Genomic DNA, 19,355 nt, shown 5'->3' with positions numbered 1-19,355 from the left:
ACGTCAAATGGCAAAATATGAAGTAAAGGAAAACAGTGCAATGGAGGGAGAGGGTAACATACCTTATCCCAGATAGCTTGTGTCTTCAGCAGAACTGGATTTCAATATAGATTCAAAAGGGTGAAATACTGGCTCCACTGAAGTCAATGGAACTTTTGCAATTCACTTCTGTGGGGTCAGGATTTCACCCACACAATTTAAAACCAGAAGGAACTGGCAGTCTGACATTGAAATTAATGTATTACCAGACACATTTGTTATGTGGCATAGATAAAATCACAATTGCTGTAAGATTGTTATGATCTAATATGATCTCTTGCATAACAAAGGCCAAAAAACCTCAGCCAATGATTTTGGCATTGAGCCAATAACTTCTGTTTGAGCTGTATCATATCTTCTAAAAAGAGAGCCAGTCTTGGTTTAAAAACTTCAAGTGACAGAGAATCCACCACATCCTTAAGCAAGTTGTCCCAATGGTAATAGACGTCACTGCTAATATTTGTACCTGATTTCCAGTCTGAATTTGTCTAGTTTCAGCTGCCAATAACTGGATCCTGTTACATATTTTTCTGCTGGACGATAGAGCCATCTAATGATGAGAAATCTCTGCCCCGTATAGGTACTTGTAGAATGTGATCAAGTCACCCTTACCCTTCTCCTGGATGAGCTAAATAAAGATTTGTCGTTTGGAATAGTATAGATGTTTGTCATGCTATTGCATAAAAATCATGCCAGTTGGACAAACTATGAGCAAATTAAATGTGTAGTGTAACACTGGTTACTGCAGCAGACACTTAATCTAGTCTGTAAAATTATTATTACGAGGAAATCAGGCAGAAATAAAAAACAAAATGAATGCAAAAAGTAGGCCAGCATGCTTCAGACTGTTTTAATTCTCCAGAAAGGAAACTGGTTTATGAGACAGAGTGCAGAGCAATTGGGCTGGCCCTTAATCCTACCTGAAGAGAGATATATTTTATCACGTTATTTGCAAGGATGAACTAAAATAGGACAGTAACCATCTCAGTTTCACTGTACCTTAGTTCTAAGCTATTTGTTTGCACTTACATTTGTTGTTCACTATGGTTGTCATTCGTTTCACTGATGTGCTTTATGGAATAAGCCGCCTCATGACATTTGCCAAAGTAAACAACCGTCCCTGCTTCCCATCACAAATACAACTTTCGGGATAAAGAATCATCTGTGACAGCAGCATCTGCTGGCAGAATTCTAGCCTGAACAACATATAGAAAATAAACCAGGCCTGGCCTACACTTAAGTTATGTCAACACCCCTGACCAATACCGCTATGCTTACTCAGCCCCCAGTGCAGACATGGCCATGTTGACGGAAGAATGCTTCTGTTGATGTAGCAGCTAGCGTTGTTCGCAGAGGTGGTTTTCCTACATCAATAGAAAAAACCCTTTGTCAATTTAGGCCGCATCTACACTATGCCAGCATAACTATGTCAACCTAGCTATGTCAGTATAGTCTCCAGAGTGTAGACATACCCACAATCACAACAATTAAGATACCAAGATGCTCATGTCTTTTCCTGAAATTTCTACAGTGATGATATCATTTATTTATAAGCTTTCTGATGGTACTCATCACGGAAGTATAGGTGCACCACACATACATTAATAGGTGTATTCTTACAACACCTTTATTTTCTCTCTTTCAGAGATGCAGAGCAAAGGCACAAAGAGGTTAAATGACATATCCAAGATCATACACAAAAAATCAGTGGCAAAGCCAGGAACTTCTGAGGTCTGGTTAACACTTAAAATTTAGGTTGACATAGTTGTAGGGCTCTGGGGTGTGAAAAATACATATCCCTGAGAGCAGTAACTTTGCCAACCTAACCCCTGGTGTAGACGCAGGTAGATCAATGAAACAATGCTTCCGTCGATCCAGCAAATCAACCAAATCATTCAATACTCCACCTGCACGTCACTCATCAGTTCCCCTTCAAATGCTCCACCACCATCACTCAGAACCTAGACCTTCATCCTGAAAAACCAACACTCGACCTTAACTCTGACCATATTAGTAGTTACGTGGTATGTCCATGTGTTCTGAAGAGTAATATAGCACTGGTGTGGCTTTTATAAATTACAAGGTTTGGAGCTCTATTCTTTGGTTTGGACTAATCTGTATTAAGTGAGGTGGGTGTCAGATAACAAATGGCAGCTGAGAGACATGTTTTCCTATAATAGTTAGAATAAGTTTTGTTAATGAGTAATCTCTGTTGTTAACACCCAACGTACATAAATGCACAATCAATTTGTTAGTAATTGTTCCAAATTTGGTGGTAATTTTTTATATAGAAATTTCAGAACTGAATTCTGGATACACACACATAGGGCTATACACTCACACATGCATGTGTGGTGTGTGCACATAAGCATGCACAAGCTGGTGTTTTGCATTAATTTTGGAGTTAAGGTTGTGGGTGGTAGAAGAAGTAGCTGAGGTTGAGAAGCGGTGGGCATCAGGGCTGATAGTTATTCACACTGCTAGCTATCAACACTGATACATATTCTCCAACATATGCTCCCCCTAGCGTTCTGACATGTCTCATGCTATCCCCACCCACACTTCTTTGCCTTCAAAGGGTAGCACCCCATCCCCTGCACATTCCCTGCTGTATCCCATTCCATCCATGCCCCAATCATCCCCAGGCTTCCTCCGTGCATAGCCCTCTTCCTCTCATTCTCCCCAGGTAATTGGTCAGAGCACAGACTCTCACTACAGAACACATTCATTACTAAATTCACTACATTTTTTAAAAAGTGCTTTGCTGTCTCTGGACGGAAGGCCACGTGGAAATTCACACTACATGTACCCTCATTATTATGTTTACCCTTCAACTCCTTAATAGGATTTTTGCAACTTGTGGGATGTGCTTGGGACTTTGGAAAAATATATGAGCCTGAAATATGTTGGGGAAACACTCTCAGACAACAACGTAAAACGAGCTGCCTCGCCGGAGTTTTTTCACGGTGAATTGCACTAACTTTAATTTTTTAATTTCAAAATATTTATGTTAATGCTTTTGTGTCTTTAGTATGGTCAGATTGTTGACCTTGCAGGATGAGACACAGATATTGCATAAGGGCGCAGAGAAGCATTTCGATGAAGCACGCATCTCACTTTCAAATCTCTCTCAGATGCTCTTGTGGGCATTCACTATGAAACGTCCACAGCCTATATAAGTTTGGTGTGCTGGGAGTATAAAGATGAAGAAGAGTTAAGCAGCCATCAAGTATATGCCTGCAATGAGAGTTCTGTCTATTCAAGAACCTGACACACCAACAACCCACATGATTTTCCCCATGCTAATCTCACAGTCTGCGCCAGCACACAGTACTTCTAGGCCTGTTTTTCCTTCTTTCAGTCTGGCCCCTTCTTTAATGGGTAACTAACAGGTACAGATTCTGCCTTTTACACATAAGGAACAGGGACTTAAGCAACTACAAATGTCCATAGCGTATACAGAAAAACATATACATTTCTCATGTGTGCTGTATCTATCACCAGAAAACATAACTAAAACAGAAAGTGCATGTAACTACCACGGTTGTGATTCCAATCATTCTCTACAGTGATCAGTTTTCAGAGTAGCAGCCGTGTTAGTCTGTATTCACAAAAAGAAAAGGAGTACTTGTGGCACCTTAGAGACTAACCAATTTATTTGAGCATAATGTCAACCATTCTAGCTCTTACAAATGCTAATTCCAAACACAGCTCCCTCCCTTTATAGCCTCCTGCTGAGAGGAAAGAAGGTCAAGAAATGCACCAACCAACACAAATGACAGACAAGCTGGCAACAGGTCAGATACGTCCTCCTCGCCTCTAGCTTATCACTCAGGATCTTCTGTTACCTACAGCCCTACCCTCGCTTGTACTGAGTTATTTTGCCAACAAGCAGAGAGAGGCTGATCTGAGTGTTGGGTTTGAAGAAGATATGTGCGATTAGTTTAGGAGCTTCCATAAATTGGATTCAGGGTTTTCTCCACTGCTTGCCAAACTGACAGCTACCCAATTCAATTTAAAATGCAAACCTGTTTAAAATCATTCTAATCCCACCCCTTTTGTGTTTCCCTTTTATACAAATAGCTTTGGGATGCTGCTGCTTCTGGTTTTTGGTTTTTTGTTTTTATTTTAAACTAGGGAATTCCCCCTCCCCCGACCATTTATTCACAGTGCATATCAGTTCTGATAATTTAATTAATATAGCCACATACTATCCCAGAGTCAAATGAGGTCTAATGTTTAACCTATTCAAGTCAATCTCCCTCAGCTGTTGATAAAGATGAGTAGGTTGAAGATTAAGAACTCATCAAGCTAATACTCCAAGACACTGTACATAAACATATGACAAGGAGAACACTGATTAAATGTTACCAGACTAATGTGCAAGTAAAAAGAAAACAGTCTTTCATGCTCCCAAAGCAACTTCTCATCAGCCTCTGCAGTCTTGACAATGCGTTTAAATTATTAGCCAAGCAGCTTGTCACCCCTTTCTAATGATGTCTTTAAGCAAATATCCATTTTAAAAACCAAGGGGTTGAAGCAGCTTCCATTATTACTCTGATATAATAGAGAACGTGCATCCAAAATTTTTGCAAACAGGGAGATGAATGCTGGAAATTAAAGATAAGAGAACAAACAACAGAAGCTTAATTTAGAAATATCCCCTCATAGAAATGAAAGTATTTGCTGTGACAATGAGGAACAGATTAGTATCAACTAGATGCAAAAAAAGATTTTCTAATAAACGTAGATACTACTGTATGGAACTTAAATTTTATTAGCTTAAAATGAGAATTCTTTCCCTATTTAAAAGTGAGAAACACAAGTCATGCTTATGTGTATTATCTGTGTGTTCGAATGACACATGCCACATACGGAACCTTCCTCAAAACAAACAAATCTGAACACCAACCTTTAAAATATAATATATTGAACAACGGTCTTAAAAGTGAAGGTTTTTCCAGCTGAATGCAAGCAATGTTCTAGGTGTTCTCAAACACACATGCCATTTTAAAAACAAGCATATTTTACACGTGACTCTTTCGGAAAAGTAAATCTAGTCGGAAAATTAGGACTCCCCCATCCTAGCCCCCACCCATTCCCAGCATTGTTCCATTTTTAACATGAACTTGTTCCATTTTTAACAGGGGACTGCATAGCTTTAAACATGTATACTCAGTAGCACCCTGCACAAAATACGAGTCCATTTATGAACACACATCTATGCAAAATTAAAACAAAAAAAGACATTACCTTATATATCAGTTGCATCTTTTAAGCATAGAAACGAAAGTAAAACGCGTGTTCAGGTTTGAAATACAGCAAAACTAGAAATTCCCTCAACAGATATGAGAAGGACTGACTATGAAAATTCACAGTAGGAGGATGACTTCTGTAGATTTAACACAGTCTGACACTACTGTCTGGGTAACAAGGTTCTAAATTGCCTGGAGTAAGGCATCTGTTGCCTTGTGTGCTAGTTTCCTCATCCATCAATTACTTTTATTTTAAAAAATGATGGTATATACTATTTTTTGTTTATTTGGGGCTTTTTATTTTTCTTAAGACAGCTTAGTGTTTACAGGTGACCTGGACTGGAAATACTGGAACACTCGCGGATTATAATTCTATACTTTGTATTGTCAGAGGGTAAATACCGAGAATTACTCCAAGATTATAATCATAGGAAATTGTCTGAGATACAGGTGTTCAAGAAAAAAAAACACCCTGTGATCTTTTCTCACATCTTCTTGCCCTGCAAATGACTCACTCTAAAAACAGATAAAGCAGTGGCCCTCAACCAGGGGTCTGGGGCCCCCTGGGGAGCCATGAGCAGGTTTCCAGGGGTCCGCCAAGCAGGGCCAGCATTAGACTCGCTGGGGCCCTCGGCAGCAAGCTGAAGCCCCGCCGCATGGAGCTGAAGCCCGAGGCCCTGAGCCCTACCACCCGGGGCTGAAGCCAAAGCCTGAGCAACTTAGCTTCCCAGGGGCCCCAGGTGATTGCCCTGCTTGCTACCCCCTAATGCCGGGCCTGGCTTTTATATGCAGAAAACTAAATGTGGTGGTACAGGTGGGCCGTAGAGTTTTTATAGCATGTTGTGGATGGAGGGAGGGCTCAGAAAGAAAACGGTTGAGAACCCCTGAAATAGAGCACTGTCTTTTTTTTTTTTTTTTTAGGCCTGATTTCACAATGTTTACTCATCTTGCGTGGTATGTACTGGAGCTACTTGTTCAAAGTACTATTCAGTGTGGACAGAGATTACAGAACTTGTTCCCAGAGGCAGCATGGGTTCCACAGTGGTTGCCATCAAAGCCTTTACCATTTTCCCTCTGCAAGTAATTAACACTATGATGACTGAGAGAATAAGGGAGAATTAGTGTGGTCTGTTTAAGGCATTTGATTGGCTGAGAGGAACAGTTGCGAATACAAAATAAAACCAGAAAATTCAAGGCAGCAAACATAGAATGTTCTGCAAAACTCCATTGGAAGCAAGTCGGGGGGGGGGGGGGGGAATGAGGGGGAAATGGTGACCCGTAGATCAGAAATGTACGTGTTTGCAGTGTTAAGTTATTGTTAATAAATGCTCCCTCTGATGCAGTGATTCCCAATCTATTGTGAGTGGCAGAGTTTTGTAACCATGCCAGTACGATAAAAATGTGTGATCCAGGAGCACACTAGGTGTCTTCTGAAACCAATGAGAGTTGAGGGTACACACTTAGGATTGGGCCCCTAGGTTGTGAAGATGAACTATGAGTAAGGCTAAGATTTTTGTCATGGATATTTGTCATAAAAGTCGCAGAAAGGTCATGAGCAATAAAGAAAAATTCATGGAAGCCCGTGACCTGTCCCTGACGCTTATTAAAAATATCCATGATAAAATGGGAAGGGACTGGGCAGCTGCAGGGTGGCTAGGAGCTCCGGGGCTCCCACCATCCATGGGGGCTCAGAGCTGCAGGGTCCCTCTACCCCATCCCAAGCAGCAGGGAGCTGCAGGGATCTCTCTGCCCTGCCGCAGTGGGGGGAGCTGAGGGAATTCCCCCTGCCCCACTGCAGCAGCAGGGGAGTTGTGGGGCCCCCTACCCACCCAGAGTGGTTGGAGGGCTGCCGTGGTCTCCCTGCTAATGTGACTGGTGGGAACTGAGGGGATCCCCTTGCCGCTGTGGCTGGTGGGGAGCTGCGGGGATCCCCCTGTCTCCCACAGCGGCCATGAGCTGCGGGGTACCCCCCACGGGGGCTGGGAGCTGAGGGGTACCCCTGCTGCCCATGGCAGATGGGAGCTTGGGGGCCTGCTGCCTCAGGTGGCAGGGGTATCTCATGGCTCCCTGCCACTGCAGGAGGAGGTAGGACCCTGCAGCTCCCAGATACCAGGGCTGAAGTCACGGAGGTCTTTGGAAGTCACAGATTCTGTGACTTCCGCAACCTCAGTGACAAAATCGCAGCCTTAACTATGAGAAATAGAGCCACAAGGCTGAAATAAACCCTCTAATGTCAAAACAGGAGTAGGTAGAATTTAACATTTATCTTTACTTATAAATGAGCAAGATAACATACAAAGTGCATAGCCATAAACAAATTAACTTGTGTTTCCCTCAGGACAACAAATGGACCAAAGTCCCCAGGTTCAATTACGCAAAGTTTCTGCAATGTGGCAAGAAGAAAATAAAACAATGTAAAATTATCATTTGGCACCTTTATCTCCCTTCTGCCTGTTAATGTTGGAAGGTTAATTTCACTATGGAACACCAAATGCAGAACACTGACAAGGGAAAATCAGTTTGTCTACTGGATAGGCCTAATTCAAAACTTCAGATCTGAACACTGTCAAACTTTGGGGAAGGCTAGTTCAGAATCCTAAATTTGCAGGTTGGGTAAATCTATAATTTGAATTATATTAGTTGATTAAATGACCACTACTAAATAAGAATCATCCGACTTGGGTAAGATAAAATAAGATTCAACCCAAAATTTTGCCCACAATTCAAACTAAATCTAGACCTTTCAAGAGGCATATAAAAAATTGGTCAGTAATATTATTTGTTTGGCATCATCAGGGATGCCAAACGCTGGCCTTGTGGGCTTCCCAATGTAAATGAATCCAAGAAACCCATGCTAGCAAGAGCTGAAGACCTCTCTTCTACTATAAGGGGCTTGTATAGCCTTCCATACTTCTGGATGCTGCTTCTCTGAAACAAATCAAACCTCCAAACTGTCGGAGGTTCTTCTATTACTACCATTAACAAGAGAGTTCTTGAGGACTTACGAACAGGACATGGAGCAGGTGATAGAAGAGCCATCCTGCTGGCACCAGGGAAGGATAGGTAAGGGTGGTCAGCAGCAGAGGCATTCATTGCTGCCCTCTCATAAAGGAGCAGTGCAGACACCTGGCTAACAACATCCTTCCAGCTGGCTGGAGGCTTAGACCAGTCCACATGGAGAAGAGATACACCTGCCACCATGGCAGCTAGCCCTAGCAACTAGTACTTTTGACCACTGTGCTAGAATACAGAAGGCAAAAATATGGCAAAAGTATTCCACTGTGCTAGAATACAGAAGGCAAAAACAAAGTGGGTGAAAGCCTGACTCTTTTAAAGTCATTTTGCCATTGACTTCAATGGGGCCAGAATTTCACCCACTGTGTTTAAGTCCTACACACAGTCATCCACGTGCCGTGTAACGACTATTAAATGCCAATGCAAAGTAATTAAATTACAGCCACTTGTTTTAAGGTATTTTATGATTTAAACATGACACTTTAAGTGTGAAATGTGTATCCACTCTGAAAGGGGGAAGTACATTCTGATATTTAAAGGCCTTAGTATAAAGCAGAGGGGAGGTAGCCCTGCACATAGAATGCTAATGCACATGCAGAGCTCAGCTCCACTGCCACTCTCATGACACAGAGGTTTTATTTAGAAACATTTGCATTTTAGATAAGGCCCTTCTACAATTAGATTTTCTTCATTTGTTAAAAAAGAAAATGCCCATGCAAATTATACTGTGTCCTGATAAAAGAAAACCCATACAGTTTCTACCCTCTCCTTATTAGGAGGCTACACTTCTTGTAGGAAATACTGTACAAAAATAGCATGTCTCAAAATGTACCACCTGACTAAGAACATAGGAACTAGGGTTGCCAATTTTGGCTGGACGTATTCCTGGAGATTTAATCACATGACATAATCTTTAATTAAAGATTCATCTTTAATTCCCAGAGACTCCAGGCCAATCCTGGAGGTTTGGCAACCCTAATAGGAACTGAAGTACTGGATCAGACCTATGGGCCATCTAGTATTTTGGCTCTGATAGTGGCCAGGACAAGAAAAAACAAAGAAAGATGACTGATTTCCAATGACATCTGAGAGCTTCACTTTATGGATATTTGCTGGGTACGCCATGAGTCCCTAAAACAGGAAAACACTTAAGTATGTGTTTACTCTAAGTTTATTAGTAGTCCCACTGAAGGGACGTCTCACAAGCTTAAAGTTAAAGCTAAGCACATGCTAAAGTGACTTTCCTGGATCAGAACTTGGGATAACATTATCAGGGTTTCTGTTGGGGGGATATGAGAGCTCCTATATGTACTGTGTCCTAGACTGCAGAAGGTTGAATTATGTTACATACAATTTGGTTTCTTGGTTTCATCAGCTGAACAGAAACTGAACATTTAACTATGCTGCTGAGACTTTCCTAGTAGAGGGTAATAAAAGGCAGCCTTTCATCACTTTGAATCCAACATGGCCCTGAACAACAACGTAATAACAACATAAAAATCTGTTCCTAACTGCCACTGGGTTCATACCATTTGCTGCTAGGGCACCTCCTTGTAGCTCATCGGGGGATAAGCTCATCATTGGTTTGACGCCTCCTCTTGTGGTTTCTCAGCCCCCTTGTCCCAATCTCTCACTCAGCAGCCTCTCCCACGCTCCCCGAGCTGCAGCACTCTATCTTTGTGGCTTGGCCCTCCGGCCAGGGCATTATAGCTTCCCCCACTTCAGGGTATCAAAGTCTCTCTATCCAAACCACCTCAGGCATCTTCAAAGTCCATTACACTGTCTGTGCTACTACCCCGATGGCTGGTAACAGAACCCAGGCCCACCCTCTACACTGGGTTCCAGCCTAGGGACCCTACAATCGGCAGCAAAGGACCACGTGGGCTCACTCTTGCTGCTGTTTTCCCTAGGCTTCTTTCTACTCCTTTCTCTCAGCCCTGAGAGTGATTGCCGACTCTCTGCCCCTGGGCACACGCACACCCGAGTGGAATAGATGCCCGCCTCCACAACTCGAAGTAGAAGAACTACTCCCTTTGTGCCTCCCTGGTCACAAAAATGCTCCAAACGGACCAGGGAGCAGATAGGGCCATGATACTGCTTGTTCCCACACACCAGCTGACCCAAAAATCTGGCTGAGCATGCTGAACCGCTTATGCAATCTCCCTGATGGGCTTGGGAAGTACGATCCCTCCCCCAGTTCTGCAGGGTCCGTGCGGCTACTCAGGGTGGTATCTAAGTGCTAAACTAGCTAAGCAGCCCTCTGTTCAAACTACAGGCGTGTGAACAGCACTGTGAACCACAGTGCTGCACTGTAACTCCCCGTGTGGACGCTGCAGGAGTGAACTTCAAGGTCCGTTAGCGTGAATTCAGTAGTCCTGTTCAAAGAGGACTTCTTCGGTGTGACGTGGGGCCTTTAGACAGTTACCGTGCAGCACTTCGATGTATGTTGAAGTTCAAACCGCCACAGTCCAAAACGCGGGGCAGACGTCCACCACTGTTTCTCGGCAATCAGAATGAGAAAAAGGAACGAACGTCAAGAACAAGTAGAGGATTAAGCCACTGTAACAGTCGCCTCACCTAGCAGGAATCCTTGTCAGGTTTGCACCACTGCCTCTGTGTGACTGATAGGTGAGTTGGAAAGTGGTAAGAGCAGGCTCCGAAACTAAGGGAAATACTGCAAGTTAATTCTTTTGCAGTGATAATATGACATGCCATACTATCCATTGAGAAAGAATCAGGACAGGGGCCAAGGGAGTTCACTCTCTGGTCATTTAAATACAGAAATAGATTAAACATGTGCAAGTTGTGAAAAATATTGCAGAAGCCGACTCGCTTGTCCTGATCACTCAGACTTTTATTTTTAAATTACTTGGCACCATATGCTTTTTTGACTCTTGGGCCCTCTGGAATTCTAGCTCTTTGTTTCCTTACTTCTGTTTGCTTCCATAAATAATTAGTTCTCCCCCCCCCCCACACACACACACTACCACCTGCCCACTCAGATAGTTCTGTTTTTATAGACAATACTTGGTCTACTGCTGTCTTGTGCTCCAGATAGATAGCAATAGCTGTAACTTTACATTCAGAAAGTGGAATCCATTGTTTCCTCCTTCTCCATTCATTCCCACACTTTTAGACACCACATCATCTCCCTCAAATGACCCCTGAAACGTCCTAGTACATGTTAGCAAAGCCATGTTAAGCCTCAATTCAGCAACGTGCTTAACTTTAAGCATTCATATTCCCAGTGACCACAGGAAAGTCACATGGGGGAAAAATAAACTGAACATTTTTTCCATTACTTCTTTAAAATGATTGTTGGTTAGGAGTAGAAATTGATGGATTAAAATTCAGTCCGTGATTTGTTAAAAAATCCCATTAAATACCCTTAGAGTGAAAAAAAATCACTTTTGTTCTTTTCATATAACCAACATTTAACTGAAGTCTTTCCAATATTTTTATCTGAACATCTTGACAATTTTTCCCCCAGTGATTTTACCATGCTTAAGCAAGTCTTATTTCCATTTCCATGGGCAAACATAAAACACTGTTGTGTCTTCAGAAGAAATGACTGGAAAGGAAAAATCAAAGGGTCATTGTGTTTGATCCTCACAAACACACATGGCAGCAGTCCCTGCTCCATCCAAAAGAAAATTTAAATTGACTGGGGATTGGATAGACATTTGCATGTGGAGATAGGAAGACTCCTGCATCGGAAGGATAGTCTTGTGTTTAAGGTACAGAATTGGCAGCTGAGGTAGCTGGGTTCTACACTTGACTCTGTCAAGTACTTCATATAACCCTTGGCAGATCACTTTGTGCAAGTCACTTAAATGGGCACTGTGGCTTCTCAACACCTCTGAAAACCAGGTCCACTAAGCTTCAGGTTGATCACCCAAAAAACTGAGGTACCCAAAAATCAATGGCTGTTTTTGAAAATCTGTCTCTAAGTGATTTGCCCAAGGATATGAAGCAAGTCATGGTCAGAAGCCAAGATTAGACTCAAAAGTCATTGGGGGTCCCAGTCTTGAGCTCTGATCACTACCTTGTGTCCCCTTCTCTCAGTACAAACCTTTTTAAATTAGCATAATAATATTAACTATTAGCCATTTAAATGTCTGACAGATCTCCAACTATTTGCATACATCTCCTAGTAGTTATTTTGGCATATTACTATTATATATGCTGAATATTCATGTGATGCTTTACAAACAGAGTGGAACACACCCCTTTCCCCAAAGATCTTATAAGGTCAGGCTCAGAAGGGGAAGACTCCATAATAAGCTTTAATGGCTTCTTTTTGTGGGGGAAAATAAAAAACTATTTGAACATAAGCTTCTTCAATGAAAAGCAAGCTTTTGAAATTTCAGAAATGCCCACGGGCACTTCCCCATCTCAGGAGGGCATCTAGTACGGAAACAGCCTTAAAAGCTGCACTTTAAGCTGAAAAAATCTTACAACATAGCATTAACAGTAAATATAATATTTAAATATTAATATTAAGCACCTACTCTCTTGCTTTTCTTGATGACCACTAGATCACACACTCCTCAGAAATCCCTCCTCTCTCATCAGCCTCTGTCCTCTCCCTAGTTTTCACAGCATAGCCTAATTTTAGGCAAATCAGTTCTTTTCACCTATTTAGCTGTCTATGCAATTTCCCCTAGGGGGCGATACTTCTCCAGACTTATTACCTGCGAAGGGATTCGCATTAATTACCTTCCAGTGATTTTAGTTCCTGCAGGAAACATTTCAGCTCCCCCATCAAGCCAGAAATACAATCTCTCTCTAGCCCATAAAGATAGAGAATGATTATAAAGTTGATACAATTGTCTTTGAAAAATCCATGTGTTAATAATATCTCTCACAGCCTCATTTTCCTTACCTATAAAATGGTGATAATGATATCTGCTCACCTCTATTAAGTATTTTGTGATCTTCAGATAAGAAGTGCTATAGAAGGTCTAGATCTTATTATATCAGCTACATGGCCCTATTCTTCATAAAAATACAGACTCTCTTGAAATTCTGATGCTGGAGTGAATAATTGTCTGTGCAATGTAGCTAGTGTTTAATATTCTTTCACTATTTGGTCATACGTATGTTATGGCCACGGCAGACAGACATAAATAAGAGTGCAACAAAAATGTGGACACGTTTATTCACTCCCAATCCCAGCATCATCTAACATTTGCTGTTTAGTATTTATTATGAGGCTGTTTTGTTTTTCTCACCTTGAGCTCTGTGATATTCCAAGTATTCAACACACACAAATGATTTCCTAAAACACAGAGTGGATTTCTCCGCATATCCCAGCCCCCAAAACACACACACACGACTGGAGTCTCTGACGGACCATAGGTGGGAATACTTAGCTTTTTGTTCATTTCCACAGAATATGTCAAGCAACCTGAGCCCTGAAGCCAAACACACTAGCTGCCTAAACATAAATATGTCATCTTTCCTAAAGCTTCCCAGCAGTTGAAATGAATTGTTATCACTGGATAGTTGTCTAATCCCTTGATGGTAGAAATACATATAATGTTCTTGTGGAAAAGGAGTATACAAATGCATTTTTGATAGTAGAGGAACAATTTCAAGGCAACCTTAGGCCTCCCAATTTCACTGAATTATGGGAAGGGGAACACACCAACAATCAGTTTCTCATCAGTAATGAGTTATTTATGTATGTTAATACCATAATACTCTTATCCTAATGCATAAGGCTATTCTGCTAACTACAATTATGCAATACTGATGGTGCTTTCACAAAGGCCGTACGAAAATTAATCTGAATGGACTACAGGCTTGATTTTTCTCTAGTACAGATTTTATTCCAATGTAACTCCATTAGCTTCAATGGAGTTTCTCCTGATTTAGCTCCTACCACTTGAGCGAATGGAGTAACATTAGACAGCTGCCACTAGTCATCAATGGGGCCACCCACTAACGGGCAGCAGGCAATCACACACATCATGCCAGTTCATAATGAATTACACACACGTGAAAAGAGAAGCACTTCCACCATTTGTGCCCTACTGACCACAATATTTCTGACAAAGTGGAGAAACTTAAAGCCTACTGTTTTACAATGAGCGAGATATAGACTTTTCTATTTATTGCAAGAGATGTTTGTTGTGGCTGCTCAGTTCCCAGTGCTGCAAACCCTTAGGTCATTTGGAAAACTACAGTTACATGAGTAATACTTTGAATACTCCAACTGAGTTCAAGTAGGGTATTCAAGTGAATAGTTACATGCCCAGGTGTTCATAGGATCAGGACTTTAAGTCCTGCCTTGCAGGAATTCTGAACAGGTCACATTCATTTACTGTGCTTTATCAGTTTCTTTGCCATTGGCCATGTGGCCAAAGAGGTTGCAATGTTCTGGTGCTCCAACAGAGATAGATCATATCTTCCTTAGTTGTGGCTAAGAGCCCTACTTCTACTGTCAGCTAAGTAAGCACTTTAGCTCAAGAAAATGCCTTTGTGGAGCCAAAGATCATGGGTTCTATCCCTGGTGGCACATCTGAGCAATTTTAGCTGCTGGATTTACACACAGGGTGAACTCATTCAATTTGACCTTGTAGAAATTCATTCAGACTAACGCAGAAACTGAACTAACGCAGAAGTATAGTCCAAATCACCAACAGCCAGATTACTTTTCCACAAAACTGCATTTAAAGAGAGTTAACCTGTACTTTTCAAATTAAAATATATCATGTAAACATACTCTGTGTGGCACTTTGGTATGAAGCAATAAGATCTCCAAGGCTGCTAGGGATTCCTTAAAATGAAAATCTAATACATTTTTTCAAGAAGAATTTTGTGTAATGGGAAAAGGTAACTTCCTCAGCCACTAATCAAGTTGCCAGAGAGACTAGTCTGATTGCTGCCTTTTAAAACAACCAGAACTTCATGAGTTCCTGTGTGCACTGGAGAAACCTCTTTGTATCAAAACTGAAAATAATCTGAAATGAAATCCACCATTTTTATCTCTCTCAGTGGAAACTTGCTCTCTTTTAACAAAGAACATCAACATTATGGAACAATGGCTGGCCCTCCTCCGGGAAATTTAAAAGACAACCACGTCTAACGCAGACCAATAGTGACAACTGCACAAAATGGAAGCCATAGCTAGGATAACAAAGTCATATTTTCCACTATTAGATAGCTCAGTCTATCATTCACACAATGGACACCAGAAATCTTGGGAACTACTCTGTCACAGATAACCCTTTGGCATCTAGGCAGTTGCAGTGCCTATCAAAATGGGTTTATTGGTGAGTTTTTACCATGTGTACAATGGGAGCTGCTGGGTGCTGAGCTATTTTGAAAATCTGGTCCTTACCTTCTAAGATACAATCCTGCAAACACTCAGACATATCAATAACTTCACTCATGTGAATAGTGCCCACTGAAATCAATGCAAAAATATGTCTATGCAAATGTTGACGTGAACAGAACTACCAATGTGGGTGAATTATTCATGTGCCTAAGTGTTTCCAGATCCAGGCCTCAAAATAGAGACATAGAGGATAAATACTCCATTCATAAGGAGCAGTATGGAAAAATGCACAGAGATGGGAGTGGGATTAGGAAATGAACAAAGCTTCAAGGCTGGCACCAATGGCAAACCCAGGAGTTATTCATCCAGCTCTGCAAGATGAGCTAATAATGGGAAAAAAAACACCACAAAATTCAAGTACATAATTTACAGTGTTTTATTGAACCAGCTGTAGTGAACATTAATCAGACAGTCCAAAAGAGTTAGTTCTAGCATCAGTCTGCTTTCACAGAAATAGAGAACAAGCAAGTAGCCTATTCTCAGAAATGATCTGCATTCAGAGTATGCCATTATAAAAATAACCATCATCATCTTTCTGTTCTAAACTGTAAACTTTTGTTCCCAGTACAAGGTCGGCACATTTAAAAGCAGTCTCTCCTTTGTAACCTAGCTATGGTAAAACAGCCTTTCTGCTGCACACGAAGGTTATTTGGACTTCAAGGCTTTTCAAATGTAGGGAACATAACCAAGGCTGACATGTTTCTGAAGATGCATATATTCAGAGCTAGTGGGAACTCAGCGAAAATAGGTAAAATGCAACTATTTCCTAACTCTCTTAAAGGATTTGGCAAAACTTTGCATCATGGCTTAGACTAAGGCTGTTGAGATTGTACCAGACCTGGCTCAATTTTAAGATTTTAAGACATAATTTAATAATAAAAGTCAACAAACATCCCTATCCTAGAAACAATGTAACCTTAAGTAAGATTAGCGCTCTTCCTGCTGGAGTAGAGGAAAAAAACAACCTGATTTATTGTTCCATGTCAAAGTCCAGAATAATTTGGCAGAGAAGATCTTCCAGTACAGGGCTGCATCGTCACCTGTTCTTTGTCACCTCTTGAGAGGCGATTCACCACTGCAAACGGGAAACTTCAAGTAAAGCAGCAATATAAGCACCTTAAAGGCTGCTACTAACTTAAGAACAGAACCGTGACTAAGGGTATGTCTACATTGCAAAGAAAATCCCACGGAGCTCAATCTCAGAGCTCAGGCTTGCAGGGCTTGGGCTGCAGGACTTGTGCTGGAAGGCTAAAAATAGCAGTGTAGACACACACTCAGGCTCAGGCCGGAGCCCAGGCTCTGAAACCCAGCAAGGGCAGAGGGTCTCAGAGACCAGGCTTCAGCCCGAGCTCTAATATTTCACTGCTACTTTTAGCCCCACAGCCTGAGCCCTGCGGGCCCAAGTCAATTGACCCAGGCCCTGACATTCAGCACCACAGGTTCTTCTTTGCAGTGTGGATGTTCCCTAAGCCTCTGAATTCAGGAAGTCACTTCAGCAGGTATCTGGGTGAGGGGGAACCCCTGGCTGGGCTCTAGGTGAAGATGGGGTTTGGGTGTATTGGCTGGGGGGGCTCAGAGCTGGGCTCTGGGGGGGGAGGGGTTGTGGGCGTCTGTCCCCCCAGCAAGGCTCTGTAGGGGAGGAAAGGGGGCAGAGAAACAGGAACTGGGTTGTCATAGGGGTTTCTTTAACTTTCTACTCCTGGAGGAATTTGTGTCTGTGTTTGTATTGTTACAGACATACTTGCTGACAGGCATTTTGAAATAAATTACAAAAATAATTGAAACTGGCATGATTATGTAGTGTTATTTTGACAAATGAAATTTGCAGAATTTTAAAATGTTGTGTGTGCAGAATTTTTAATTATTTGGTGCAGAATGCCCCCAGGAGTAAGATATGTATGTATGACATCCCATTGATCTATAAATACATGACACTTATGAGAATCCCATTTGTAACAAAACTGAAGGCTGATCTAAACCCAACCACTTTAATCAAAAGAAAGTCTCTTAGGACAACCTTAGCAATTAAATATGTGCATTTGAACTTCATACACACACGCTTAATTACATTGTACAGTAGAGAACAATTCTGCATTAGCAAGGAGACAGACTAGATGATCTAATAGATCTTTTCCCTTTCTAACATCTGTGCATTTGGAATCTGCCTATAAAAAGGGAATCCTAAAGTTTTAAACTACAATGGAAGGTGGTCCAGTGAAACACAGCCTTGACCCTTTAACATTCTGGCTGTAGTATGCAGTCATTCCTGCCCGGCAGGGTGAGTAGGGTGATCAGGTGTCCAGTTTTCAACCAAAACAACCAGTCAAAAAGGGACCCTGGCGGCTCCGGTCAGCACCACCAACCGGGCCATTTAAAGTCCGGTCGGCGATGCTATGGCGCTAAGGCAGGCTAGTCCCTACCTGTCCTGGCTGGCACCGCGCTGTGCCCTTGAAGCGGCCAGCAGGTCCTAAGCGGGGGGGTCAGGGGGCTTCACGTGCTACCCCACCCCAGAGCCCTCACCCCCTCCTGCACCCCACCTGCCTCAACCCGCAGCCCCCTCCCACACTCCAAATCCCTCAGCCCCACCTCTCAGACTGGAGCCTCCTCCTGCACCCCAAACCCGTCATCTCCAGCTCCACCCCAGAGCCAGCACCCCTAGTCCAGAGCCCTCACCCCCTCTCACACCCCAACCCTCTGCCTCAACCCACAACCCCCTCCCACACTCTGAATCCCTCGGTCACACACCCCAGCCTGGAGCCCCCTCCTGTACCCGAAACTCCTCATCCTCAGCCCCATCCCAGAGCCCACAGCCCCAGCTGGAGCCCTCACCCCCCTGCACCCCAACTCCCTGCCCCAGCCCAGAGCCCCTGCTCGCACCCTGAACCTTTCATTTCTGGCCCCACCCTGTACCCCGCAACCCCAGTTAGAACCCTCACCCCTCCTGCACCCCAACCTCCTGCCCCAGCCCAGTGAAAGTGAGTGAGAGCGGGGGATAGCGAGCCACTGAGGGAAGGGGAATGTAGTGAGCGGGGGACAGGGCCTTGGGGAAGGGGAAGGGTTAGGGTGTTCAGTTTTGTGCGACTAGAAAGTTGGCAACCCTAAGCACTCTATAAATATTCTGAATAATTAAACTACCAGAAATGAGGTGGTGATATCAAGGGCATAAGAGGATGAGAGGTCACAGAGCAGTGACTTGCAGGGCCCATTTGTTTCACACGGCTTTGGAAGAGAAGTCAGTGGGATGGAAGCGTAACCCAGAATTTGACATTCCTGTGTGTTACCCGAGAACTTCACAGTGCTGCAGCTAGTCACCTTCTGTGTTCCACCACTGTCGGCTAAAACCCAAACATCACATAGCTAGAATTAGTTTTAGGAAAAAGAGAGCCAGGCCGTGCAATTGCATGTTTGCCATTTTGTTATCAGAATGGGAGAAAAAAGTGAATGTATTGTGAGAATGGAAGGAATGTTTGGACAGCTGATCTTGGTTTTAAGTACCTCTGACAGCTTCAATATGTAACTTTTATTTTTATTATGACTATAAATGTTTTGATAAGAGAAAATGAGTAGTCTTGTTGAAATTAAGAGAACTGGTGACCCATTGGGATTACTATGGTGACCCACTAAGAGTCACTTATGTGTTTTATTTGAAGTTAGCTCTAAAAGATTAGGCAAAAGAATTTGCTTTGGATCGGTCCTAGGAA

General features: G+C 42.5%; 1 protein-coding gene across 7 annotated transcripts in view; it reads right to left on the bottom strand.

Annotated features, from left to right (window-relative positions):
• The window catches only part of RIMBP2 (RIMS binding protein 2), a 280,460-nt gene that overhangs the window by 128,959 nt on the left and 132,146 nt on the right, over window positions 1-19,355 (bottom strand). The gene's annotated exons all lie outside the window — the stretch shown is intronic.

This window comes from Lepidochelys kempii, chromosome 15 (genome assembly GCF_965140265.1).
Source record: "Lepidochelys kempii isolate rLepKem1 chromosome 15, rLepKem1.hap2, whole genome shotgun sequence".
Taxonomy (NCBI): Eukaryota; Metazoa; Chordata; order Testudines; family Cheloniidae; genus Lepidochelys; species Lepidochelys kempii.
The sequence above is the reverse complement of the archived record's forward strand: the minus strand, read 5'-3'. Positions and strand labels throughout refer to the sequence as shown.